Source organism: Ranitomeya variabilis, chromosome 1, assembly GCF_051348905.1.
Source record: "Ranitomeya variabilis isolate aRanVar5 chromosome 1, aRanVar5.hap1, whole genome shotgun sequence".
Lineage (NCBI taxonomy): Eukaryota > Metazoa > Chordata > Amphibia > Anura > Dendrobatidae > Ranitomeya > Ranitomeya variabilis.
In genome coordinates this window covers 91,987,105-92,014,430 of record NC_135232.1, presented here as the reverse complement: position 1 = coordinate 92,014,430, position 27,326 = coordinate 91,987,105, and positions in this window count along the sequence as shown.

The window sequence follows — 27,326 nt, the reverse complement described above, 5'->3', positions numbered from 1 at the left end:
AGGCAGAGCACAGGGGCCCCAGGCAGCATATGGGGCCCCAGGCAGAGCACAGGGGCCCCAGGCAGCATATGGGGCCCCAGGCAGAGCACAGTGGCCCCAGGCAGAGCACAGGGGCCCCAGGCAGAACATGGGGCCCCAGGGCAGAGCTCAGGGGCCCCAGGCAGAGCACAGGGGCCCCAGGCAGCATATGGGGCCCCAGGCAGAGCACAGGGGCCCCAGGCAGCATATGGGGCCCCAGGCAGAGCACAGCGATATTTTGGACCACTGTGCGGTGTTTCAGACCCCCTGTATGATGTCTGGGGCCCTGTTCTTAAGTATATTAAAGATTAAAGTAACATATATTAAAGTATATTATAGATCAAATTTGACACGTTTATGAGCACCATTGAGTGATATACTCAAGAGTGACATAATTTTTCAACATTTTATGGTTTCAAACTGTAAACACTCAGAGTTTTTTTTACTTCAACCAGAAAACCTTAACGGTTCATAAAAAACTTGACTGTTCAGGATATGATAAAAGTCATAGTATTCTGAATCTTTAACTTATAAAGATACCTTTACATGGGGTGATTATTGGTTCCAGAGAGGCTTTCGGACGATAATCGTACACATGGCTGGTGACAGGACAATACAATATAAACGTTCAAAGGTAAACACTGATAACATTAAAATCTAATATATAATTGCCTAGAATACTACTTCCTGCAATTTGTGCCAACTTCCGTGGCTTTGTCCGGAGCTAATGTCCGGAGATAATGTCCGGAGCTAATGTCCGGAGATAATGTCCGGAGCTAATGTCCGGAGATAATGTCCGGAGCTAATGTCCGGAGATAAGTGACGTCACCAGTGTCCTACACCCAGGCAGAGCACAGGGGCCCCAGGCAGCATATGGGGCCCCAGGCAGAGCACAGTGGCCCCAGGCAGAGCACAGGGGCCCCAGGCAGCATATGGGGCCCCAGGCAGAGCACAGTGGTCCCAGGCAGAGCACAGGGGCCCCAGGCAGCCTATGGGGCCCCAGGCAGAGCACAGTGGCCCCAGGCAGAGCACAGGGGCCCCAGGCAGCATATGGGGCCCCAGGCAGAGCACAGGGGCCCCAGGCAGCATATGGGGCCCCAGGCAGAGCACAGGGGCCCCAGGCAGAACATGGGGCCCCAGGCAGAGCACAGGGGCCCCAGGCAGAGCACAGGGGCCCCAGGCAGCATATGGGGCCCCAGGCAGAGCACAGGGGCCCCAGGCAGAGCACAGGGGCCCCAGGCAGCATATGGGGCCCCAGGCAGAGCACAGGGGCCCCAGGCAGCATATGGGGCCCCAGGCAGAGCACAGTGGCCCCAGGCAGAGCACAGGGGCCCCAGGCAGAACATGGGGCCCCAGGCAGAGCACAGGGGCCCCAGGCAGAGCACAGTGGCCACAGGCAGAGCACAGGGGCCCCAGGCAGCATATGGGGCCCCAGGTAGAGCACAGTGGTCCCAGGCAGAGCACAGGGGCCCCAGGCAGCTTATGGGGCCCCAGGCAGAGCACAGTGGCCCCAGGCAGATCATGGGGCCCCAGGCAGAGCACAGTGGCCCCAGGCAGAGCACAGGGGCCCCAGGCAGAACACAGGGGCCCGAGGCAGAGCACAGGGGCCCGAGGTAGAGCACAGGGGCCCCAGGCAGAGCACAGGGGCCCCAGGCAGCATATGGGGCCCCAGGCAGAGCACAGTGGTCCCAGGCAGAGCACAGGGGCCCCAGGCAGCTTATGGGGCCCCAGGCAGAGCACAGTGGCCCCAGGCAGAACATGGGGCCCCAGGCAGAGCACAGTGGCCCCAGGCAGAGCACAGGGGCCCCAGGCAGCCTATGGGGCCCCAGGCAGAGCACAGTGGCCCCAGGCAGAACACAGGGGCCCCAGGCAGAGCACAGGGGCCGCAGGCAGCATATGGGGCCCCAGGCAGAGCACAGTGGTCCCAGGTAGAGCACAGGGGCCCCAGGCAGCCTATGGGGCCCCAGGCAGAGCACAGGGGCCCCAGGCAGCATATGGGGCCCCAGGCAGAGCACAGGGGCCCCAGGCAGCATATGGGGCCCCAGGCAGAGCACAGTGGCCCCAGGCAGAGCACAGGGGCCCCAGGCAGAACATGGGGCCCCAGGCAGAGCACAGGGGCCCCAGGCAGAGCACAGGGGCCCTAGGCAGAGCACAGGGGCCCCAGGCAGCATATGGGGCCCCAGGCAGAGCACAGCGATATTTTGGACCACTGTGCGGTGTTTCAGACCCCCTGTGTGATGTCTGGGGCCCTGTTCTTAAGTATATTAAAGATTAAAGTAACGTATATTAAAGTATATTATAGATCAAATTTGACACGTTTATGAGCACCATTGAGTGATATACTCAAGAATGACATAATTTTTCAACATTTTATGGTTTCAAACTGTAAACACTCAGAGTTTTTTTTACTTCAACCAGAAAACCTTAACGGTTCATAAAAAACTTGACTGTTCAGGATATGATAAAAGTCATAGTATTCTGAATCTTTAACTTATAAAGATACCTTTACATGGGGTGATTATTGGTTCCAGAGAGGCTTTCGGCCGATAATCGTACACATGGCTGGTGACAGGACAATACAATATAAACGTTCAAAGGTAAACACTGATAACATTAAAATCTAATATATAATTGCCTAGAATACTACTTCCGGCAATTTGTGCCAACTTCTGTGGCTTTGTCCGGAGATAATGTCCGGAGATAAGTGACGTCACCAGCGTCCTACACCCGCTCAGGGTGGACAAAGATATATGCCTTTGTGGTGCGCGGCACTTTTCTGATTGGTTGCCGCCTGCCGCGAGCGACCAATCAGAAATGTGCCGTACTGTCAAGAATTGTCAAGAGCTGGTGAGTGCAGCCATTTTTTGTTCTTTCTTACTATTATTTATTAATTGTATTATTCTTACATTTGAATAAATAAAGTATATATGGATTCTAGACTCCCGATTCTTTAGAATCGGGCTGCCATCTAGTGTTTAATAAAATCTTCTTCTATCCTCCCTTATGTACATGTCTGAGTATTTCCTTGCAGGGTACATATTTCTGCATTTTAACAAAGAACTCTACTTGTCTTTTAGTATTGTATATCGATATGTGTTATTGCCTAGCACAAATCACAGTAACATTACCACCACCTTCAGTACAAGTCAAAAGTTTGAACACCTGTTCATGCAGTGGTTTTCGTTTATGAGATTTATGGGTTTATGAGAAATCGCTCATGTCAAACCAATCTAATCAGTTTTTATGAAGAGGTAAGCTATAGGCTGGACCACGGTGAATCATTGGACGTGGTATATCTCGATTTTTCCAAAGCGTTTGATACCGTGCCGCACAAGAGGTTGGTACACAAAATGAGAATGCTTGGTCTGGGGGAAAATGTGTGTAAATGGGTTAGTAACTGGCTTAGTGATAGAAAGCAGAGGGTGGTTATAAATGGTATAGTCTCTAACTGGGTCGATGTGTCCAGTGGGGTACCGCAGGGGTCGGTATTGGGACCTGTTCTCTTCAACATATTCATTAATGATCTGGTAGAAGGTTTACACAGTAAAATATTGATATTTGCAGATAATACAAAACTATGTAAAGCAGTTAATACAAGAGAAGATAGTATTCTGCTACAGATGGATCTGGATAAGTTGGAAACTTGGGCTGAAAGGTGGCAGAAAGGTGGCAGATGAGGTTTAACAATGATAAATGTAAGGTTATACACATGGGAAGAAGGAATCAATATCACCATTACACACTGAACGGGAAATCACTGGGTAAATCTGACAGGGAGAAGGGATCCTAGTTAATGATAAACTTACCTGGAGCAGCCAGTGCCAGGCAGCAGCTGCCAAGGCAAACAGGATCATGGGGTGCATTAAAAGAGGTCTGGATACACAACAATAGAACACACTGGCGCTACTAGGAAAAACAGACCGAGTGCTGCAGGTATTAAGGCAGATCTGTGCGCACTCTGCCACAAGAACAAATAAACCACTTTACAATAATAAATACCGCGCTACAAGGGTCTAAAAGATGGTTGGAACTGTTTTAAAAGTTAGATACTAATTCGCCTTTGTCCAGCAAGCTTAGCACCATATAGGGAATATTCAGCACTAGTATCCAAACAGCCGTCGGCTGCGACTAAAGCAACCTACAATTAAAATAACTCACAATTGGTGCGTGCATTGAATACAATTGGAGTAAATAAATAGTGAACCACATACCGTGCTGGCTTAGCTGATGGCTTAAAGTAAATGTACCCCCAGATGTATACGGTGCTTCACTGCGGTGGACCGAGGGTCTGTTGATGAGGGTGGTCCTCAAGAAGCGGTAGCGGTCCGAAGGGTACACACCGGTACCGCTTAACCAGCAAGAGGACCGGGTGCCGATGCACAGTACAGAGCCAGGAACCGTCCCGGCCGGAGGCGATCCTGGTTGTACTGGGAAAATGGCCGGCGCTGCTAGGCAGCGTGTGACGTCACAGGCCTACGGAGTCTCGTTTAGGGACTCCCTGAGGAAGGAGTGCGTTACACTCCGAAACGCGTCGGTTTGCTTTTTGCCCTAAACGAGACTCCGTAGGCCTGTGACGTCACACGCTGCCTAGCAGCGCCGGCCATTTTCCCAGTACAACCAGGATCGCCTCCGGCCTGGACGGTTCCTGGCTCTGTACTGTGCATCGGCACCCGGTCCTCTTGCTGGTTAAGCGGTACCGGTGTGTACCCTTCGGACCGCTACCGCTTCTTGAGGACCACCCTCATCAACAGACCCTCGGTCCACCGCAGTGAAGCACCGTATACATCTGGGGGTACATTTACTTTAAGCCATCAGCTAAGCCAGCACGGTATGTGGTTCACTATTTATTTACTCCAATTGTATTCAATGCACGCACCAATTGTGAGTTATTTTAATTGTAGGTTGCTTTAGTCGCAGCCGACGGCTGTTTGGATACTAGTGCTGAATATTCCCTATATGGTGCTAAGCTTGCTGGACAAAGGCGAATTAGTATCTAACTTTTAAAACAGTTCCAACCATCTTTTAGACCCTTGTAGCGCGGTATTTATTATTGTAAAGAGGTCTGGATACACATGATGAGAGCATTATGCTGCCTCTGTACAAATCCCTAGTTAGACCGCACATGGAGTACTGTGTCCAGTTTTGGGCACCGGTGCTCAGGAAGGATATAATGGAACTAGAGAGAGTACAAAGGAGGGCAACAAAGTTAATAAAGGGGATGGGAGAACTACAATACCCAGATAGATTAGCGAAATTAGGATTATTTAGTCTAGAAAAAAGACGACTGAGGGGCGATCTAATAACCATGTATAAGTATATAAGGGGACAATACAAATATCTCGCTGAGGATCTGTTTATACCAAGGAAGGTGACGGGCACAAGGGGGCATTCTTTGCGTCTGGAGGAGAGAAGGTTTTTCCACCAACATAGAAGAGGATTCTTTACTGTTAGGGCAGTGAGAATCTGGAATCGCTTGCCTGAGGAGGTGGTGATGGCGAACTCAGTCGAGGGGTTCAAGAGAGGCCTGGATGTCTTCCTGGAGCAGAACAATATTGTATCATACAATTATTAGGTTCTGTAGAAGGATGTAGATCTGGGGATTTATTATGATGGAATATAGGAATATAGGCTGAACTGGATGGACAAATGTCTTTTTTCGGCCTTACTAACTATGTTACTATGTTACTATGTTCTTCTTGCTGGAGTGTGTATGTTGACGATTCAGATTGAAGGCAGCAAAACCAGGAAGGAACAAACAAGGAGTAAAGAAACATGTGTGAAACAAACCAGAATATGCGTTAAACCTTACAGGAAGACATGGGGATCAGCGGGTGCTCTAGTCTGCGAGCCTAATACTGCATGTACCAGGGATCATCTCACCGAATGCCCACCCTCCTTTTACTGTCAGCATAATTCTACTCAGACAAAACAGGGAGAGGATAAAACAGTGTGGCAATACTTTATTGAACCACAAGACATGCAAATAACATATAGAACAATCCCAGCAAAATACCCAAGATGGTGAAAAATTAGTCTCACCCCTCCGCTGACTCGCGGGAATAAGAGCAGATACAACTTCGGGGCTTCCAGAGCCGACTACCCCCACCTGTATCATGCACAGAGAGGAAGTAATGACAAGCTTAGGAAGCTGACTGTCCATTAATGTTCAAGGCCAAGTGAACTGATAGTCCCAACCTGTATTCTCTAAACGTCTTTGAGGATTCAGTCATGGTCAATGAAGCTGTATTTCTTCAGTTGGAGCCATGATGCCATGGCTACTGTAATATCAAGTCTGTCTAAACACAGGCAGATCCTCCTTTTTATAGTTCACAACTCTAATTCGGGCATTTTTCCATAGGCTTGGGGGACGGTTTAAGGAGTCTGTTGGAGTATTCAAACAACATGCATATTTTGTCATTCAAATTTGCAGAGCACCAATGGGTCATCAACATATTAACAAACATTGTTCAATTATCCTGAGCCTTTGTTTCCCAAGGATAATAGAACAATACTAGGACTGCAATAATAGGATAGATATAATGGCTAATCAGCAGATATTCAACAAACATTAATTCAATTGACAATAAGAGTCAACATTCAGTCTGATATGAGCACTAGCTCATGCCCTTGGACCTATTGAAATAATACGTCTGGATAATTAAGAGTAAATGCTGTGTTGTCACACCTTAAATTCCTCAAAGTAACATCCTGTTACACTGATGACATGTTTTCACCCACTTTGCATTTTTTCAAGCAGCTTTGTAAGTTAAAAATGAATGGTTTCCAAACTTTTCACTGGTGCTATATTTTCTTAGTTTTCAATTCTTTAGGTGGTCCACTAACTTGGTGGGGGGGGGGAGAAATACTAATGTGTCCTATAGATGTGATTAAATCAATTTGAGGTGAATTTGTGCTGAATTTTTAGGAAGTATATATTTTTTTATTAAATATATGGTGTAAACCTCCACACCATAGCTCCTGGTAGTAGCACAGGCCCTATGTGTGAAAAGTAAAAACAACTGGCCATACAGTCCAGCAAGAACCAGCATGGTAATATAGAAAAATCCCTTATACCACTGTAAGGTAATTGCTGTTCATGAACCAAATAGCAGAAAAAAACTGGTAAGTAAAATGGACCCTCCAAGAGACATACAAAGATTGCTGGTTGTGTTTAGTACCTTCAAATTGGTATATGCAGGTGTAAGTGTTTGACGTGAGTAAATGGTGCTTAAGTCACTTACTATTTTGGACTAATTGCAGCCTCCAACCTCGCTGTGTGTGCTGGTAAAGTTCTGCTGCAGTTAGTGATATGGTGTGGGAGCGTTCTTCTGTTCATGAGCTTACCCACTCACCGAGGTACTAATACGAGACACGCTCTGGCAAGGCAAGCGGAAGGGCATGCCAAAAAGGTGATGTCACAAATGCAGAGATACAGGCTCATAAATTTGCCAAAAACCGACGGAGGAGATGTGGTCATTCTTCCCCTTCCACCATGACCTTGCTTTTTCCCCACTCATGTTGTACCCTTCCCCTCTTTTAACCTGCTGTTTCACAACCTTAGGACCACTACTGTCTGTGGAGAAACGGGGTCAGTGGGTGCTCTCATCCGCTGGCCCGGCTGTCTTTAGCAAGACTGCATGGACCAGGGCTCATACCACTGAACGTCCGCTCTATCTCCCCGTGGACAATACACTACACAGACAACACAGGGTTAAGGTAAAACAGTGTGGCAATACTTTATTGAACCACAACACACAATAGCAAACAGAACAATCCCACCATGGCTGGAATTGTTTGGTTACATGGGCGCATATATAATATCACTGCGTCTCCACGTATTTCCAGTATGACACGATGTCAGAGCTCCCAGGGGCACATGGGCACATATAAAAGATCACTGTGTCTCTATGTATTTCCAGTATGACACTATGTCAGAGCTCCCAGGGTCACACGGGCGCATATAAAAGATCACTGCGTCTCCATGTATTTCCAGTATGACATGATGTCAGAGCTCCCAGGGTCGCTACTCCATCTGTGGATGAACGCACAGAGAAGGGGTAACGACAAGCATAGGGAGATGACCAAGAACTGTCCATAGAGTCCATACAAGGTCCAAAGCCAGTTGACATGAGAGTAACCACCTGGCTTATCTGACCATCTCCATGGAACCAGGCGACTAGCGGGTCCCCAACCTGGCTTTCTCCAAACATATCCATGGCTCAAAGATGGTCACTGGATCAGATCTGTGTCCTTCCAACTGGAGCCGACAACCCCTAGGTTGTTTCCTATAGAATCATAGATCATTGTCCCTCGTGATGGTGCCATGATGAATTGGCTGCAGTCCTTTCTCTTGTCTCTTGGGTGGTTTGCAGAATGTCTGGCTGGTAGCACTGTGTTACTTCCGACTCCCAGGATGTGATCTCTGAGTCTTTTTATACCCAAGGCATGTAAGCTATTTTTAGAATTACCCAGGGTCTTTCAGTCCAACATCAAGATAAGGTAAACAATGGTGATGGGATTAAGTAGCACTATTAGCATATAAGCACACATCAATAAACAAAGCTTAACACACTCAATGTACAGTCACTATTACAGACTTAAGGTACCTTCACACGAAACGACATCGCTAGCGATCCGTGACGTTGCAGCGTCCTGGCTAGCGATATCGTTTCGTTTGACACGCAGCAGCGATCAGGATCCTGCTGTGATGTCGCTGGTCGCTAAATAAAGTCCAGAACTTTATTTGGTCGTCCGATCGCTGTGTATCGTTGTGTTTGAAAGCAAAAGCAACGATACCAGCGATGTTTTACACTGGTAACCAGGGTAAACATCGGGTTACCAAGCGCAGGGCCGCGCTTAGTAACCCGATGTTTACCCTGGTTACCAGCGTAAAAGTAAAAAAAACAAACAGTACATGCTCACCTGCTCGTCCTCCAGCGTCTGCTTCCTGACACTTACTGAGCGCCGGCCCTAAAGTGAAAATGAAAGCACAGCGGTGACGTCACCGCTGTGCTGTTAGGGCCGGAGCTCAGTCAGTGTCAGGAAGCAGACGCTGGGGGATGCGCAGGTGAGCATGTACTGTTTGTTTTTTTTACTTTTACGCTGGTAACCAGGGTAAACATCGGGTTACTAAGCGCGGCCCTGCGCTTAGCAACCCAATGTTTACCCTGGTTACCCGGGGACCTCGGCATCGTTGGTCGCTGGAGAGCGGTCTGTGTGACAGCTCTCCAGCGATCAAACAGCGACGCTGCAGCGATCGGCATCGTTGTCGCTATCGCTGCAGCGTCACTTCGTGTGAAGGTACCTTTAAGGTACCGTCACACTCAGCGACGCTGCAGCGATATAGACAATGAGCCGATCGCTGCAGCGTCGCTGTTTAGGTCGCTGTAGAGACGTCAAACACAGCAGCTCCAGAACGATGCAGGAGCGATCCTGTGACGTAATGGCGACTCACTTATCATTCTCACAGGTCGTTGGCTCCATGTAAAACATTGCTGACATTGTTGCTTTTGCTAGTAGAAAAGGAAGGAGCAGCAACCATTCCAGGTGAAAAATATCAAAAGTCTTTATTCCGCCATAATAGGATATACAACGTTTCGGCCATATTGGCCTTTATCAAGTATAAAATCAATCACATGTGGCCATCTTAAATAGTGTGGTGCCTATGCAGCACCCAATCACCATTAAGAGGCGGCCTTTATTTAAACATATATAAAAACAACATAATATACATCTGCACAAAACCTCTAATGCAATATACATAAAATCATGTTCAATTACATGCGCATCACATAAAAACGATAACTGGAATACAAAAGGGAAACATGTTATCGATGTAAACATATCGCTGCCCCAATCATGGCACAGCTCCTGCGTTGTCATAGTGAAAATGCCTCCAATCCCTGGCCTTAGATACACTAAACAAGCTCCCCAGCCAATCCTAGATAGTCTCTAAAAGAAGCGCCAAAGCTCGCACTATCCAATCATGCCATACCTGTATATTAGTGTCCCTGGAGTAGCGCACGCCGGCGCCTGCGCACACACACACTCCAGACAGGCGGTCATATGACCAGCCCCGGAGTGCGCCGAGCGCACGCGCAAACCGCCGCCACCCAGACGTCATCTCAGGGAGCATCCAGCCGGATAGCCACGTGATCCACCAGGGGCGGAGAACCGCTGACCCGGGGAACCCACGTGACACTCCGGATCCGTGTCCACAGGGAGACGCGGACCTAGCCATTACCATGGCAACAATCATATACTACATAATAAACCATGATCTGGCACGCAAAAATCCACAAAAAGGGGGCACATTAGCATACGGATCTTGCACAGTTGGAGGAAAACAATAATTGTACAAAACAAAGAAAGAAAAAGAAAAAGGAAAGGGGGCAGGAAAAAAAGGAGGAGGAATATCCTCCACATCTTCCACATGTCCCTTGTTTATCAAATCCCTGATGCACTGTAAAGAGCAAACAAAACAAGAAAACAGAAACAAAAAAAGTTAAAAAATATATACATATAGCAGTTAGTGTTGAGCATTCCGATACCGCAAGTATCGGGTATCGGCCGATACTAGCGGTATCGGAATTCCGATACCGGGATTCCGATACTTGGCGCGTATCGGATACCGGAATCGGAAGTTCCATGATTCAAAATTCAGAAATTCAGCCAATGAGAAAGATTCCAAGTGTGGGCACATCCTGTTTAGCATGGAGGGCATGAAAGTACTGGCAAGGCTGTGATTGGCTGCTGAAATGATGTCATGATGCAGTTTAAAAGTCGCTGGCGCCATTTTGCGATCACTCTGCTGTGAATTCAGTTAGTGACAGGACGCTGTTTGCTGACTGAGGGACAGTTTAGAGATAGCGATTTGCTTCTTTGTGCTTTCCAAAGGCTAATTTAGCAACCGCTGTGTTCACCTACTATTCACCTTGCTTTTGCCTTGTAGCGCTGTTTTCACAGCGATCTGCAAGGTCTCTCTGTGTGTGTGTGTGTGAGTGCAGCCCACTCTCTAGTCTGAGTGCAGCCACATAGGCCATCCATAGCTGGTTGTATTCAGTTCAGGGAGGGTGGTTCATTGCCTCATACTGTCCTTTTTTTTTTTTTTTTTTGAAGTAGTGCAGGCTGCTGCACATTTTTTCAAATAATTCCTATTAGTGTCTTTCCACCCGTCTCCATCTAATTTGTGGAAAAACACTACATAGGATAAAGTAGAGGAGGGTTTTTGGGCCTTGCAGCGCCGTTTACGGCTGTCTGCACGGTCTCCGTGTGACTGCAGCTCGCCCTGTAGTCTGTGAGCAGCCGTAGCTTGGTTGTCTCCAGCTCAGGGTTGTTCACTGCGTCATACCGCCAAATCAATTTTAATTTTTTTTCAAGTACTGTAGTCTGCTGTTAATTAATTTAAAAAAATCCTATTAGTGTCTTTCCACCCGTCTCCAGCTAATTTGTGGAAAAACACTACATAGGATAAAGTAGAGGAGGGTTTTTGGGCCTTGCAGCGCCGTTTACGGCTGTCTGCACGGTCTCCGTGTGACTGCAGCTCGCCCTGTAGTCTGTGAGCAGCTATAGCCTGGTTGTCTCCAGCTCAGGGTTGTTAACTGCGTCATACCGCCAAATCAATTTTAATTTTTTTTCAAGTACTGTAGTCTGCTGCTAATTAATTTAAAAAAATCCTATTAGTGTCTTTCCACCCGTCTCCAGCTAATTTGTGGAAAAACACTACATAGGATAAAGTAGAGGAGGGTTTTTGGGCCTTACAGCGCCGTTAACGTCTGTCTGCACGGTCTCCGTGTGACTGCAGCTCTATCCGTTGTCAGTTCAGCCCCCAAAAAAGAAATAAATAATAAAGTTCACCAAACACACCAGTTACACCACTTTACATTTGTGTAGGCCACATTAACTCATATTAAAGTCTAGTCCACACTTTAGCTAATTAGTGTTTCTTATACCTGTTAGGAGGAGTTTTTCAGGAATAAGCACACAAAGCCGTTAGTACTTTTCTGCTTTTCTTTATCAGTCAACCACGATGAAGAAGGCAGTGAGTAAGGCACGTGGGCGTGGGCGCGGAGCAGGGAGGGGACGTGGGGATTCTGTGCCCGCTGCGGGCACCGGTGACTCATCAGCACCCACTTTCACGAGGGAACAGTCGTTCATGCGCAGCTTTGTCGCCGAGCGCCGTACACCGCTGCTGCGTGAAGACCAAATTGAAGCCGTTGTGGGATGGATGGCAGCTAATGCATCAACTTCCATTAGTGCCACATCCTCTCAGACACAGAGCACTGGAGAGCAGCCATCTGTCTCTTCACCACCTGCCAAATTGCCCAGGCAGACAGAGAGCCCAGGACAGGAGCCGTCTCTACTTCTGTTCTCTGAATCTCTTGGCTTGGAAACAGGGGGCCAGCCAAGCAGCATTGGAGAAATGGAAGAAGAGGCAGGGTGCAGTGATGCCCAACAGCTTTTTCTGTCTTCCTCTGAAGAGGCGGGTGGGCCAGTGGCTCCGTTCACCACATCGCAGGCCGCATCAGCTGATGATGACACTCAGGTGCCACTTACTGGTGCGTGCTCTGCTGCTGAGACTACCCGGGAGGAGCAGTTGGGGGCAGAGGGTAGTGTGGATGACGAGGTCCTTGACCCATCTTGGCGTCAGGGACAGGAAGGTGGTGGGAGCAGCTCTGAGGAAGAGATTCCCCGTACGGTCCAAAGAGGGAGAGGGAGGGGGAAGACTGCGGATCCTGCAGCCTCCGCTTTGGCACCCGTAAGGAGCATGTCTCTTCCAAAAGTCAAAAGGGGGGCTCCCAAGACTTGCAGTGCCTGGTCCTTTTTTGACACAGTTGCAGATGACATTTGCTATGTCAGATGCAAGGTGTGTCATCAAAAAATCAAAAGAGGTCAAAAAGTCGCCAACCTCAATACCTCCAACATGTGGAAACATGTGCGCAACAGGCACCCGGCGGAGTTAGACAAACACACTGAAGAGCTAGGCCAACCAACAGCGGCAGCTACCACCTCTTCAGCTCGTGTTGCCTCTTCCTCTAGCTCACACGCAGCTGGTTCGGCTTCCTCCCAGGATCGCCGTGGAAGAACCTCTGGCCCTGTTGTCCAGAGACCCGCTGTAATTCCACCCGCAGCACCACTTTCCCAGTCAACCACACACTCCCAGCCCAGTCTACAGCCATCGGTAGTACAGGCATGGGAGAAAAGGCGGCCTTTCTCGTCAAACCACCCACGAGCACAGGCTCTGACTGCAGGCATTGCCAAACTTCTGTCACTGGAAATGCTGTCATTCAGGCTGGTGGAGACTGACAGCTTCCGTGACTTGATGTCATTGGCAGTCCCACAGTACAGTGTGCCCAGCCGCTTTTACTTCAGCAGGCAAGCCGTCCCTGCCCTGCACAAGCATGTGGAGGGACACATAAAACACGCGCTACTGAACGCCGTCAGTAGCAAGGTCCACCTCACCACCGATGCGTGGACCAGTCAACATGGACAGGGGCGATACCTTTCCCTCACTGCCCATTGGGTTAATGTAGTTGAGCCGGGTACAGACCGTGCGAGTGGCGCAGGACGTGTCCTGCCCACTCCAAGGATTGCAGGAATCCATTCTGTACGCATTGACTCCTCCTCTTACACCAGTTCCTCAGAATCATCGCTGCAGGAGCCGTCACAGTCCACCTCCACATGGACCCGTGATGAACGTGTACCTGTTACGACCGACATGAGCACAGCCGTGGCCAAACGTCAACAGGCCGTCTTGAAATTAATTTTTTTGGGGAATCGTAGCCACACAGCGCAGGAGCTCTGGAATGCCATCAAGCAGGAGAGCGATGTGTGGTTTGAGCCAGCGAATCTCCAGCCAGGCATGGTAGTGTGTGATAATGGCCGAAATCTGGTGGCAGCCCTGGGCCTCGGCAACCTCACTCACATCCCATGTCTGGCACATGTGCTCAATTTGGTCGTGCAGAGTTTTTTGAGGGACTATCCGGATCTTGATGCACTGCTGCACAAGGTCCGCCTAGAGTGTGCTCACTTGCGGCGTTCCAGCACGGCAAAAGCGCGCATTGCGGCTCTGCAGCGCCGACACCGCCTGCCGGAACATCGCATCATATGTGACCTACCTACCAGGTGGAATTCCACGTTACATATGTTGGAGCGGTTGTGTGAGCAGCAGCAAGCTGTAATGGAGTACCAGCTGTATCAGGCGCACAAAAGTCGCAGTCAGCGCCGTACAGACTTCACAACCACAGAGTGGGCCACTATGAAGGATGTCTGCCAGGTTTTGCGTCCCTTCGATTATTCCACGCGGATGGCGAGTGCAGATGATGCACTAGTCAGCATGACTGTCCCCCTTATCTGCCTGCTTGAAAAATCACTGCAAGCGCTAAGGGATGATGTTGTGGAAGAGGTGGAGGATGAGGATTCACCACTTCCATCATCTTCTGGACAGTCAGCGCCACGTGGTTCCTCACAAACGCGTAGGCAGGGGACAGTTTGTGAGGAGGATGAGGAGGAGTCAATGGAGGAGGAAGACATCCGTCCAGAGGAGGGAGTTACACAATTGTCCAGTACTCAGTGTGTACAGCGAGGGTGGGGTGATGACGAGCGGGCAGAGATCACGCCTCCAGCTGGGGACAGCGTTTCTTGGGCAGTTGGCAGTCTGCAGCACATGGTGGATTACATGCTGCAGTGCCTGAGAAACGACCGCCGCATCGACCACATTCTCAACATGTCTGATTACTGGGTGTTCACCCTCCTCGATCCTCGCTACCGGGACAACGTAGAAAGCCTCATCACACCGTTGAACCGGGAGCGAAAAATGCGGGAGTACCAAGACACACTGGTCAGTTCCATCATCTTCTCCATTCCAACTGAGAGAAGTGCTGCTAGTGCATTCCAAAGCAGCTCAGTGCGTCCAGGCAGTGGTGGAGGCTCTGCACAAAGAGGGAGCAGAAGCAGTGCCTCTGCCCAAGGCAAGACCAGTATGGCCCAACTGTGGCACAGTTTTGTGTGCCCCCCACAAAAGTCTACACCATCACAGACGGCTCCAGTCAGCAGGAGGCAACGGTTCCGTCAGATGGTGACAGACTACATGTCTTGCCCTCTTGCTGTACTCCCAGACGGCTCTTCCCCTTTCAAGTTTTGGGTCTCAAAGCTGGATACATGGCCAGAGCTAAGCCAGTATGCATTGGAGGTGCTGTCTTGCCCTGCGGCCAGTGTATTATCGGAACGTGTCTTTAGTGCTGCAGGTGGTGTACTAACTGACCGTCGCATGCGACTATCCTCCGATAACGTTGACCGGCTTACTTTCCTGAAAATGAACAAGGCCTGGATCTCGCAGGAATTTGCCACTCCTCCTCCTGATTAAATAATTAGGTCACTGTATACGTTATCCAGGTCTCCTGTTGTGTTCATCTTTCAACCACCTGAACTTACATTCCTGGGCTCCAACAACGCCAGTTGAGGCTCAGAAGTGCCATCTGCACAGTCAAAACATACGACCCAGTGTTATTGGGTTTCAGTAACGTCAGCTGATCCCCAGCTGTGTAGCCGGCAATGTGTCCTGCGACCGCCACGCTGACACAACTGAAATGTAAGGGAACCTGTCCCCCCCCCCCCCCAAGGCGTTTGTTACTGAAAGAGCCACCTTGTGCAGCAGTAATGCTGCACAAGGAAAAGGTAGCTATTTTCATTATGCTCCTTGCACACGCAGAACTTAACACTTATAAAATGTGTCCACTGATACCGTAAAACCGTCCCGGAGGTGGGACTTTCCTTCGTAATATGACGCAGCACAGCTGTCATTCCTACCCCCTCGGCGCCGTGCCCCGGCTCCTCATCGTTGTTTGATTCCGTCCCGGAGCCTGCGCTGTTATGTTATCCCTTGGCCAGGCACACTTAGCGCTGCCCATCTTCTGACATCATTTGGTGTCAGGCTGGCTGCGCCTGTGCGGCCGCGCTGTCCGAGAGCCCGCCTCGCAGTGTGGTCTAATGTAATCCCACCGCGGGCCTGGGATCAGTGGCCATGCGCAGTGCATATCCTCGCCTCTCGCTCCACTCCCTACGGCTTCTTCAGACTGTGCGGTGCCAGCTGATCCGTAATAGCATGCCACGGCCGTGGCAGCGCACAGTCTGAAAAAGCCGTAGGGAGGGGAGCGAGAGGCGAGGATATGCACTGCGCATGGCCACTGATCCCAGGCCCGCGGTGGGATTACATTAGACCACACTGCGAGGCGGGCTCTCGGACAGCGCGGCCGCACAAGCGCAGCCAGCCTGACACCAAATGATGTCAGAAGATGGGCAGCGCTAAGTGTGCCTGGCCAAGGGATAACCTAACAGCGCAGGCTCCGGGACGGAATCAAACAACGATGAGGAGCCGGGGCACGGCGCCGAGGGGGTAGGAATGACAGCTGTGCTGCGTCATATTACGAAGGAAAGTCCCACCTCCGGGACAGTTTCACGGTTTCAGGGGACACATTTTATAAGTGTTTAGTTCTGTGCTTGCAAGGAGCATAATTAAAAGAGCCACCTTTTCCTTTTGCATCTTTTGAGCTGCACAAGCTGGCTCTTTCAGCTACAAATGCCTTGGGGGGGGGGGTTAAAGGTTCCCTTTCTCCAATCAGGCTTCGGCCTACATTGTGTTCCTCTGCTTCTACTGCTGTCCCTGGGCTCCAACACCGCTAGTTGTTGCCTGGTAGTGCTGTACGCACAGTCAACAGTCGCTCCTCTGTTATTGGGGTTCAGTAACGTCAGCTGTTCCCCTGCTGTGTGTGTGGCAATCCCTCCAACCTCCTCCAACCTCATCCAAACTCCTCCTCCTCCACCTGTCCCTGGGCTCCAACACCGCTAGTTGCCGTCCAGAAGTGCTGTACGCACAGTCAACAGTCGCTCCTCTGTTATTGGGGTTCAGTAACGTCAGCTGTTCCCCTGCTGTGTGTGTGGCAATCCCTCCTACCTCCTCCAACCTCCTCCTACCTCCTCCTCCTCCACCTGTCCCTGGGCTCCAACACCGCCAGTTGCCGTCCAGAAGTGCTGTACGCACAGTCAACAGTCCCTCCTCTGTTATTGGGGTTCAGTAACGTCAGCTGTTCCCCTGCTGTGTGTGTGGCAATCCCTCCTACCTCCTCCAACCTCCTCCTACCTCCTCCTCCACCTGTCCCTGGGCTCCAACACCGCCAGTTGCCGTCCAGAAGTGCTGTACGCACAGTCAACAGTCCCTCCTCTGTTATTGGGGTTCAGTAACGTCAGCTGTTCCCCTGCTGTGTGTGTGGCAATCCCTCCAACCTCCTCCAACCTCATCCAAACTCCTCCTCCTCCACCTGTCCCTGGGCTCCAACACCGCTAGTTGCCGTCCAGAAGTGCTGTACGCACAGTCAACAGTCGCTCCTCTGTTATTGGGGTTCAGTAACGTCAGCTGTTCCCCTGCTGTGTGTGTGGCAATCCCTCCTACCTCCTCCAACCTCCTCCTACCTCCTCCTCCTCCACCTGTCCCTGGGCTCCAACACCGCCAGTTGCCGTCCAGAAGTGCTGTACGCACAGTCAACAGTCCCTCCTCTGTTATTGGGGTTCAGTAACGTCAGCTGTTCCCCTGCTGTGTGTGTGGCAATCCCTCCTACCTCCTCCAACCTCCTCCTACCTCCTCCTCCACCTGTCCCTGGGCTCCAACACCGCCAGTTGCCGTCCAGAAGTGCTGTACGCACAGTCAACAGTCCCTCCTCTGTTATTGGGGTTCAGTAACGTCAGCTGTTCCCCTGCTGTGTGTGTGGCAATCCCTCCTACCTCCTCCTACCTCCTCCTCCTCCACCTGTCCCTGGGCTCCAACACCGCCAGTTGCCGTCCAGAAGTGCTGTACGCACAGTCAACAGTCCCTCCTCTGTTATTGGGGTTCAGTAACGTCAGCTGTTCCCCTGCTGTGTGTGTGGCAATCCCTCCTACCTCCTCCTTCCTCCTCCACCTGTCCCTGGGCTCCAACACCGCCAGTTGCCGTCCAGAAGTGCTGTACGCACAGTCAACAGTCGCTCCTCTGTTATTGGGGTTCAGTAACGTCAGCTGTTCCCCTGCTGTGTGTGTGGCAATCCCTCCTACCTCCTCCAACCTCCTCCTACCTCCTCCTCCTCCACCTGTCCCTGGGCTCCAACACCGCCAGTTGCCGTCCAGAAGTGCTGTACGCACAGTCAACAGTCCCTCCTCTGTTATTGGGGTTCAGTAACGTCAGCTGTTCCCCTGCTGTGTGTGTGGCAATCCCTCCTACCTCCTCCAACCTCCTCCAACCTCCTCCTCCTCCACCTGTCCCTGGGCTCCAACACCGCTAGTTGCCGTCCAGAAGTGCTGTACGCACAGAGCCAAACACCTCGCCAATGTGTTAGTGGGGTTCAGCACCGCCAGCTGTTCCCCTGCTGTGTATACGGCAACGTGTACTGCGACCGCCACGCAGACACAACAAGTTAAATGTAAGGGAACCTGACCCCCCCCCCCCCCAGGCGTTTGTTACTGAAGGAGCCACCTTGTGCAGCAGTAATAATGCAAAGGGAAAAAGTGCCTCTTTTCGTGATGCTCCTTGCACATGCTGAACCTAACACTTATGAAATGTGTCCCCACACAGCGTTAAACCGTCCGGTAGGTGGAACTTTCCTTTGTCGTGTGACGCAGCACAGCCATCATTTTTACCCCCTTGGCGCCGTGCGCCCACTCCTCAGCGTTGTTTGAATCTGTCCCGGAGCCTGCGCTGTTAGGTTAGCCCTTGGCCATGCACACATGTTGCGCTGCCCGTCTTCTGACCTCATTTGGTGTCAGGCTGGCTGCGCCTGTGCGGGTGCGCTGGTCGAGATCCCGCCTCGCAATGTCGTCTAATGTAATCCCACCGCGGGCCTGTGATCCGTGCCCGTGCGCAGTGCATATCCTCTCCTCTCACTCCCCTCCCTACGGCTTCTTCAGACTGTGCGATGTCAGCTGGTCCCTAATAGCATGCCACGGCCGTGACAACGCACAGTCTGAAAAAGCCGTAGGGAGGGGAGTGAGAGGACAGGATATGCACTGCGCACGGGCACGGATCACAGGCCCGCGGTGGGATTACATTAGACGACACTGCGAGGCGGGATCTCGGCCAGCGCACCCGCACAGGCGCAGCCAGCCTGACACCAAATGAGGTCAGAAGACGGGCAGCGCAACATGTGTGCATGGCCAAGGGCTAACCTAACAGCGCAGGCTCCGGGACAGATTCAAACAACGCTGAGGAGTGGGCGCACGGCACCAAGGGGGTAAAAATGATGGCTGTGCTGCGTCACACGACAAAGGAAAGTTCCACCTACCGGACGGTTTAACGCTGTGAGGAGACACATTTCATAAATGTTTGGTTCCGCATGTACAAGGACCATAATTAAAAGAGCTAAGTTTACCTTTTCCAGCATTAGTGCTGTACACAATGGCTCTTTCAGCTACAAACGCCTGGGGGGGGGGGTGTTAAAGGTTTCCTTTCAACTTGCTCGAGTGCAGGCTTCGGCCTACACTCCGCTCCCCCTGCTCCTCCTGCTGACCCTGGGCTCTAACACCGCCAGTTTTTGCCCAGATGTGCTAGCTGCACAGAGAAAAACACCAGCCAATGTGTCAGTGGGGTTCAGCACCGCCAGCTGTTCCCCTGCTGTGTAGCCGGCAACGTGTCCTGCGACCGCCACGCAGACACAAGAACTGAAATTGAAGGGAACCTGTCCCCCCTCCCCCAGGTGTTTCTATGTTTTACAGCTACCTTGAACAGCAGTAATGCTGCATGTGTTCAAGGTGGCTCAGAAACTTATTCTCCTTGCCCATGTTGAAGTGAACACGTCTAAAATGTGTCCTCTGTGACCATTAAAACGTCCCTCAGGTGTGATTTGACTTTGTATTGACACACGCAACAAGCTCCTTGGTAGCGCTGCCCGTCTTCTGGCATCATTGTTTGGCTGGCTGCGCCTCTGCGGCCGCCCTGACCCACACAACGCCCCTCGGTGTCTTATTTATTGGGACTGCGAGGGTGTGATTGATGGGCAGGATCAGTGCATCAGTTCGCCTGTCCCTCCTCTCCTTCCGCCTTCTTCAGACTGTGCGGCTTCATGGCCGTGGCATGCGATAAGGGATCAGATGACGCCGCACAGTCTGAAGCGGGTGTAAGGACCCGCGTGTGAGAGGCGAACATATGTGCTGCGCCAGGCCCTGAATCCCAGCCCCGCAGTGTTTTAACAATGTTAAGACACTGCGGGGCTGGGATTCATGGTCATCGCGAACCGCAACGGCCGACATTAAATGATGTCAGAAGATGGGCAGCGCTAACGGCGCTAGGCCAGGGGATAACACGACAGCGCAGACTCCTGTACAGCAAATAACAACGCTCAGGAGGCTGCACCCAGCACCAAGGTGGGATTCTTGACATCTGTGCTGCGTCTCATTACAAAGGGAACTCTCGCCTCCATTACACAGTTTGACTGTATAAAGGGCTAAATGTTATACGTGTTCCATTCAGCGTGTGCAAGGAGAAAAATTACAAGAGCAACCTTTGACTTGCGCAGCACTACTGCTGCATAAGCTGTGGCTCTTCTACTTTGTAACCCCTGAGGGGGGGTTAAAGGTGACTTTTGAAATCGGTTCAATTAGGCTTCGGCCTACACTCTGCTCCACCTGCAGAGCCCGGGCTCCAACAACGCTAGTTGCTGTCCGGAAGTGCTGGCTGCACAGAGCCAAACACCTCGCCAATGTGTCAGTGGGGTCCAGCACCGCCAGCTGTTCCCCTGCTGTGTAGCCGGCAACGTGTCCTGCAAAAGCCACGCAGACACAACACACCCAAAGCTGCCGCCTGTGCAGGCTTCGGCCTACACTCCCCTCCCCCTGCTCCTCCTCCTCCTGCTCCTCCTCCTGCTGTCCCTGGGCTCTAACACACCGCCAGTTTTTGCCCAGATGTGCTAGCTGCACAGAGAAAAACACCAGCCAATGTGTCAGTGGGGTCCAGCACCGCCAGCTGTTCCCCTGCTGTGCAGCCGGCAACGTGTCCTGCAAAAGCCACGCAGACACAAGAACTGAAATTGAAGGGAACCTGTCCCCCCTCCCCCAGGCGTTTTTACGTTATCCAGCCACCTTGTACAGCGGTAATGCTGCATGTGTGCAAGGTGGCTCATAAACGTATTCTCCTCGCACATGTGGAACTGAAAACACGTCTGAAATGTGTCCTCTGTGTGACCATTTAACCGTCCCGGGGGTGTGACTTTCCTTTGTAATGACACGCTGCAACCCCCTTGGTAGCGCTGCCCGTCTTCTGGCATCATTGTTTGGCTGGCTGCGCCTCTGCGGCCGCCCTGACCCACACAACGCCCCTCGGTGTCTTATTTATTGGGACTGCGAGGGTGTGATTGATGGGCAGGATCAGTGCATCAGTTCGCCTGTCCCTCCTCTCCTTCCGCCTTCTTCAGACTGTGCGGCTTCATGGCCGTGGCATGCGATAAGGGATCAGATGACGCCGCACAGTCTGAAGCGGGTGTAAGGACCCGCGTGTGAGAGGCGAACATATGTGCTGCGCCAGGCCCTGAATCCCAGCCCCGCAGTGTTTTAACAATGTTAAGACACTGCGGGGCTGGGATTCATGGTCATCGCGAACCGCAACGGCCGACATTAAATGATGTCAGAAGATGGGCAGCGCTAACGGCGCTAGGCCAGGGGATAACACGACAGCGCAGACTCCTGTACAGCAAATAACAACGCTCAGGAGGCTGCACCCAGCACCAAGGTGGGATTCTTGACATCTGTGCTGCGTCTCATTACAAAGGGAACTCTCGCCTCCATTACACAGTTTGACTGTATAAAGGGCTAAATGTTATACGTGTTCCATTCAGCGTGTGCAAGGAGAAAAATTACAAGAGCAACCTTTGACTTGCGCAGCACTACTGCTGCATAAGCTGTGGCTCTTCTACTTTGTAACCCCTGAGGGGGGGTTAAAGGTGACTTTTGAAATCGGTTCAATTAGGCTTCGGCCTACACTCTGCTCCACCTGCAGAGCCCGGGCTCCAACAACGCTAGTTGCTGTCCGGAAGTGCTGGCTGCACAGAGCCAAACACCTCGCCAATGTGTCAGTGGGGTCCAGCACCGCCAGCTGTTCCCCTGCTGTGTAGCCGGCAACGTGTCCTGCAAAAGCCACGCAGACACAACACACCCAAAGCTGCCGCCTGTGCAGGCTTCGGCCTACACTCCCCTCCCCCTGCTCCTCCTCCTCCTGCTCCTCCTCCTGCTGTCCCTGGGCTCTAACACACCGCCAGTTTTTGCCCAGATGTGCTAGCTGCACAGAGAAAAACACCAGCCAATGTGTCAGTGGGGTCCAGCACCGCCAGCTGTTCCCCTGCTGTGCAGCCGGCAACGTGTCCTGCAAAAGCCACGCAGACACAAGAACTGAAATTGAAGGGAACCTGTCCCCCCTCCCCCAGGCGTTTTTACGTTATCCAGCCACCTTGTACAGCGGTAATGCTGCATGTGTGCAAGGTGGCTCATAAACGTATTCTCCTCGCACATGTGGAACTGAAAACACGTCTGAAATGTGTCCTCTGTGTGACCATTTAACCGTCCCGGGGGTGTGACTTTCCTTTGTAATGACACGCTGCAACCCCCTTGGTAGCGCTGCCCGTCTTCTGGCATCATTGTTTGGCTGGCTGCGCCTCTGCGGCCGCCCTGACCCACACAACGCCCCTCGGTGTCTTATTTATTGGGACTGCGAGGGTGTGATTGATGGGCAGGATCAGTGCATCAGTTCGCCTGTCCCTCCTCTCCTTCCGCCTTCTTCAGACTGTGCGGCTTCATGGCCGTGGCATGCGATAAGGGATCAGATGACGCCGCACAGTCTGAAGCGGGTGTAAGGACCCGCGTGTGAGAGGCGAACATATGTGCTGCGCCAGGCCCTGAATCCCAGCCCCGCAGTGTTTTAACAATGTTAAGACACTGCGGGGCTGGGATTCATGGTCATCGCGAACCGCAACGGCCGACATTAAATGATGTCAGAAGATGGGCAGCGCTAACGGCGCTAGGCCAGGGGATAACACGACAGCGCAGACTCCTGTACAGCAAATAACAACGCTCAGGAGGCTGCACCCAGCACCAAGGTGGGATTCTTGACATCTGTGCTGCGTCTCATTACAAAGGGAACTCTCGCCTCCATTACACAGTTTGACTGTATAAAGGGCTAAATGTTATACGTGTTCCATTCAGCGTGTGCAAGGAGAAAAATTACAAGAGCAACCTTTGACTTGCGCAGCACTACTGCTGCATAAGCTGTGGCTCTTCTACTTTGTAACCCCTGAGGGGGGGTTAAAGGTGACTTTTGAAATCGGTTCAATTAGGCTTCGGCCTACACTCTGCTCCCCCTGCAGAGCCCGGGCTCCAACAACGCTAGTTGCTGTCCGGAAGTGCTGGCTGCACAGAGCCAAACACCTCGCCAATGTGTCAGTGGGGTCCAGCACCGCCAGCTGTTCCCCTGCTGTGTAGCCGGCAACGTGTCCTGCAAAAGCCACGCAGACACAACACACCCAAAGCTGCCGCCTGTGCAGGCTTCGGCCTACACTCCCCTCCCCCTGCTCCTCCTCCTCCTGCTCCTCCTCCTGCTGTCCCTGGGCTCTAACACACCGCCAGTTTTTGCCCAGATGTGCTAGCTGCACAGAGAAAAACACCAGCCAATGTGTCAGTGGGGTCCAGCACCGCCAGCTGTTCCCCTGCTGTGCAGCCGGCAACGTGTCCTGCAAAAGCCACGCAGACACAAGAACTGAAATTGAAGGGAACCTGTCCCCCCTCCCCCAGGCGTTTTTACGTTATCCAGCCACCTTGTACAGCGGTAATGCTGCATGTGTGCAAGGTGGCTCATAAACGTATTCTCCTCGCACATGTGGAACTGAAAACACGTCTGAAATGTGTCCTCTGTGTGACCATTTAACCGTCCCGGGGGTGTGACTTTCCTTTGTAATGACACGCTGCAACCCCCTTGGTAGCGCTGCCCGTCTTCTGGCATCATTGTTTGGCTGGCTGCGCCTCTGCGGCCGCCCTGACCCACACAACGCCCCTCGGTGTCTTATTTATTGGGACTGCGAGGGTGTGATTGATGGGCAGGATCAGTGCATCAGTTCGCCTGTCCCTCCTCTCCTTCCGCCTTCTTCAGACTGTGCGGCTTCATGGCCGTGGCATGCGATAAGGGATCAGATGACGCCGCACAGTCTGAAGCGGGTGTAAGGACCCGCGTGTGAGAGGCGAACATATGTGCTGCGCCAGGCCCTGAATCCCAGCCCCGCAGTGTTTTAACAATGTTAAGACACTGCGGGGCTGGGATTCATGGTCATCGCGAACCGCAACGGCCGACATTAAATGATGTCAGAAGATGGGCAGCGCTAACGGCGCTAGGCCAGGGGATAACACGACAGCGCAGACTCCTGTACAGCAAATAACAACGCTCAGGAGGCTGCACCCAGCACCAAGGTGGGATTCTTGACATCTGTGCTGCGTCTCATTACAAAGGGAACTCTCGCCTCCATTACACAGTTTGACTGTATAAAGGGCTAAATGTTATACGTGTTCCATTCAGCGTGTGCAAGGAGAAAAATTACAAGAGCAACCTTTGACTTGCGCAGCACTACTGCTGCATAAGCTGTGGCTCTTCTACTTTGTAACCCCTGAGGGGGGGTTAAAGGTGACTTTTGAAATCGGTTCAATTAGGCTTCGGCCTACACTCTGCTCCCCCTGCAGAGCCCGGGCTCCAACAACGCTAGTTGCTGTCCGGAAGTGCTGGCTGCACAGAGCCAAACACCTCGCCAATGTGTCAGTGGGGTCCAGCACCGCCAGCTGTTCCCCTGCTGTGTAGCCGGCAACGTGTCCTGCAAAAGCCACGCAGACACAACACACCCAAAGCTGCCGCCTGTGCAGGCTTCGGCCTACACTCCCCTCCCCCTGCTCCTCCTCCTCCTGCTCCTCCTCCTGCTGTCCCTGGGCTCTAACACACCGCCAGTTTTTGCCCAGATGTGCTAGCTGCACAGAGAAAAACACCAGCCAATGTGTCAGTGGGGTCCAGCACCGCCAGCTGTTCCCCTGCTGTGCAGCCGGCAACGTGTCCTGCAAAAGCCACGCAGACACAAGAACTGAAATTGAAGGGAACCTGTCCCCCCTCCCCCAGGCGTTTTTACGTTATCCAGCCACCTTGTACAGCGGTAATGCTGCATGTGTGCAAGGTGGCTCATAAACGTATTCTCCTCGCACATGTGGAACTGAAAACACGTCTGAAATGTGTCCTCTGTGTGACCATTTAACCGTCCCGGGGGTGTGACTTTCCTTTGTAATGACACGCTGCAACCCCCTTGGTAGCGCTGCCCGTCTTCTGGCATCATTGTTTGGCTGGCTGCGCCTCTGCGGCCGCCCTGACCCACACAACGCCCCTCGGTGTCTTATTTATTGGGACTGCGAGGGTGTGATTGATGGGCAGGATCAGTGCATCAGTTCGCCTGTCCCTCCTCTCCTTCCGCCTTCTTCAGACTGTGCGGCTTCATGGCCGTGGCATGCGATAAGGGATCAGATGACGCCGCACAGTCTGAAGCGGGTGTAAGGACCCGCGTGTGAGAGGCGAACATATGTGCTGCGCCAGGCCCTGAATCCCAGCCCCGCAGTGTTTTAACAATGTTAAGACACTGCGGGGCTGGGATTCATGGTCATCGCGAACCGCAACGGCCGACATTAAATGATGTCAGAAGATGGGCAGCGCTAACGGCGCTAGGCCAGGGGATAACACGACAGCGCAGACTCCTGTACAGCAAATAACAACGCTCAGGAGGCTGCACCCAGCACCAAGGTGGGATTCTTGACATCTGTGCTGCGTCTCATTACAAAGGGAACTCTCGCCTCCATTACACAGTTTGACTGTATAAAGGGCTAAATGTTATACGTGTTCCATTCAGCGTGTGCAAGGAGAAAAATTACAAGAGCAACCTTTGACTTGCGCAGCACTACTGCTGCATAAGCTGTGGCTCTTCTACTTTGTAACCCCTGAGGGGGGGTTAAAGGTGACTTTTGAAATCGGTTCAATTAGGCTTCGGCCTACACTCTGCTCCACCTGCAGAGCCCGGGCTCCAACAACGCTAGTTGCTGTCCGGAAGTGCTGGCTGCACAGAGCCAAACACCTCGCCAATGTGTCAGTGGGGTCCAGCACCGCCAGCTGTTCCCCTGCTGTGTAGCCGGCAACGTGTCCTGCAAAAGCCACGCAGACACAACACACCCAAAGCTGCCGCCTGTGCAGGCTTCGGCCTACACTCCCCTCCCCCTGCTCCTCCTCCTCCTGCTCCTCCTCCTGCTGTCCCTGGGCTCTAACACACCGCCAGTTTTTGCCCAGATGTGCTAGCTGCACAGAGAAAAACACCAGCCAATGTGTCAGTGGGGTCCAGCACCGCCAGCTGTTCCCCTGCTGTGCAGCCGGCAACGTGTCCTGCAAAAGCCACGCAGACACAAGAACTGAAATTGAAGGGAACCTGTCCCCCCTCCCCCAGGCGTTTTTACGTTATCCAGCCACCTTGTACAGCGGTAATGCTGCATGTGTGCAAGGTGGCTCATAAACGTATTCTCCTCGCACATGTGGAACTGAAAACACGTCTGAAATGTGTCCTCTGTGTGACCATTTAACCGTCCCGGGGGTGTGACTTTCCTTTGTAATGACACGCTGCAACCCCCTTGGTAGCGCTGCCCGTCTTCTGGCATCATTGTTTGGCTGGCTGCGCCTCTGCGGCCGCCCTGACCCACACAACGCCCCTCGGTGTCTTATTTATTGGGACTGCGAGGGTGTGATTGATGGGCAGGATCAGTGCATCAGTTCGCCTGTCCCTCCTCTCCTTCCGCCTTCTTCAGACTGTGCGGCTTCATGGCCGTGGCATGCGATAAGGGATCAGATGACGCCGCACAGTCTGAAGCGGGTGTAAGGACCCGCGTGTGAGAGGCGAACATATGTGCTGCGCCAGGCCCTGAATCCCAGCCCCGCAGTGTTTTAACAATGTTAAGACACTGCGGGGCTGGGATTCATGGTCATCGCGAACCGCAACGGCCGACATTAAATGATGTCAGAAGATGGGCAGCGCTAACGGCGCTAGGCCAGGGGATAACACGACAGCGCAGACTCCTGTACAGCAAATAACAACGCTCAGGAGGCTGCACCCAGCACCAAGGTGGGATTCTTGACATCTGTGCTGCGTCTCATTACAAAGGGAACTCTCGCCTCCATTACACAGTTTGACTGTATAAAGGGCTAAATGTTATACGTGTTCCATTCAGCGTGTGCAAGGAGAAAAATT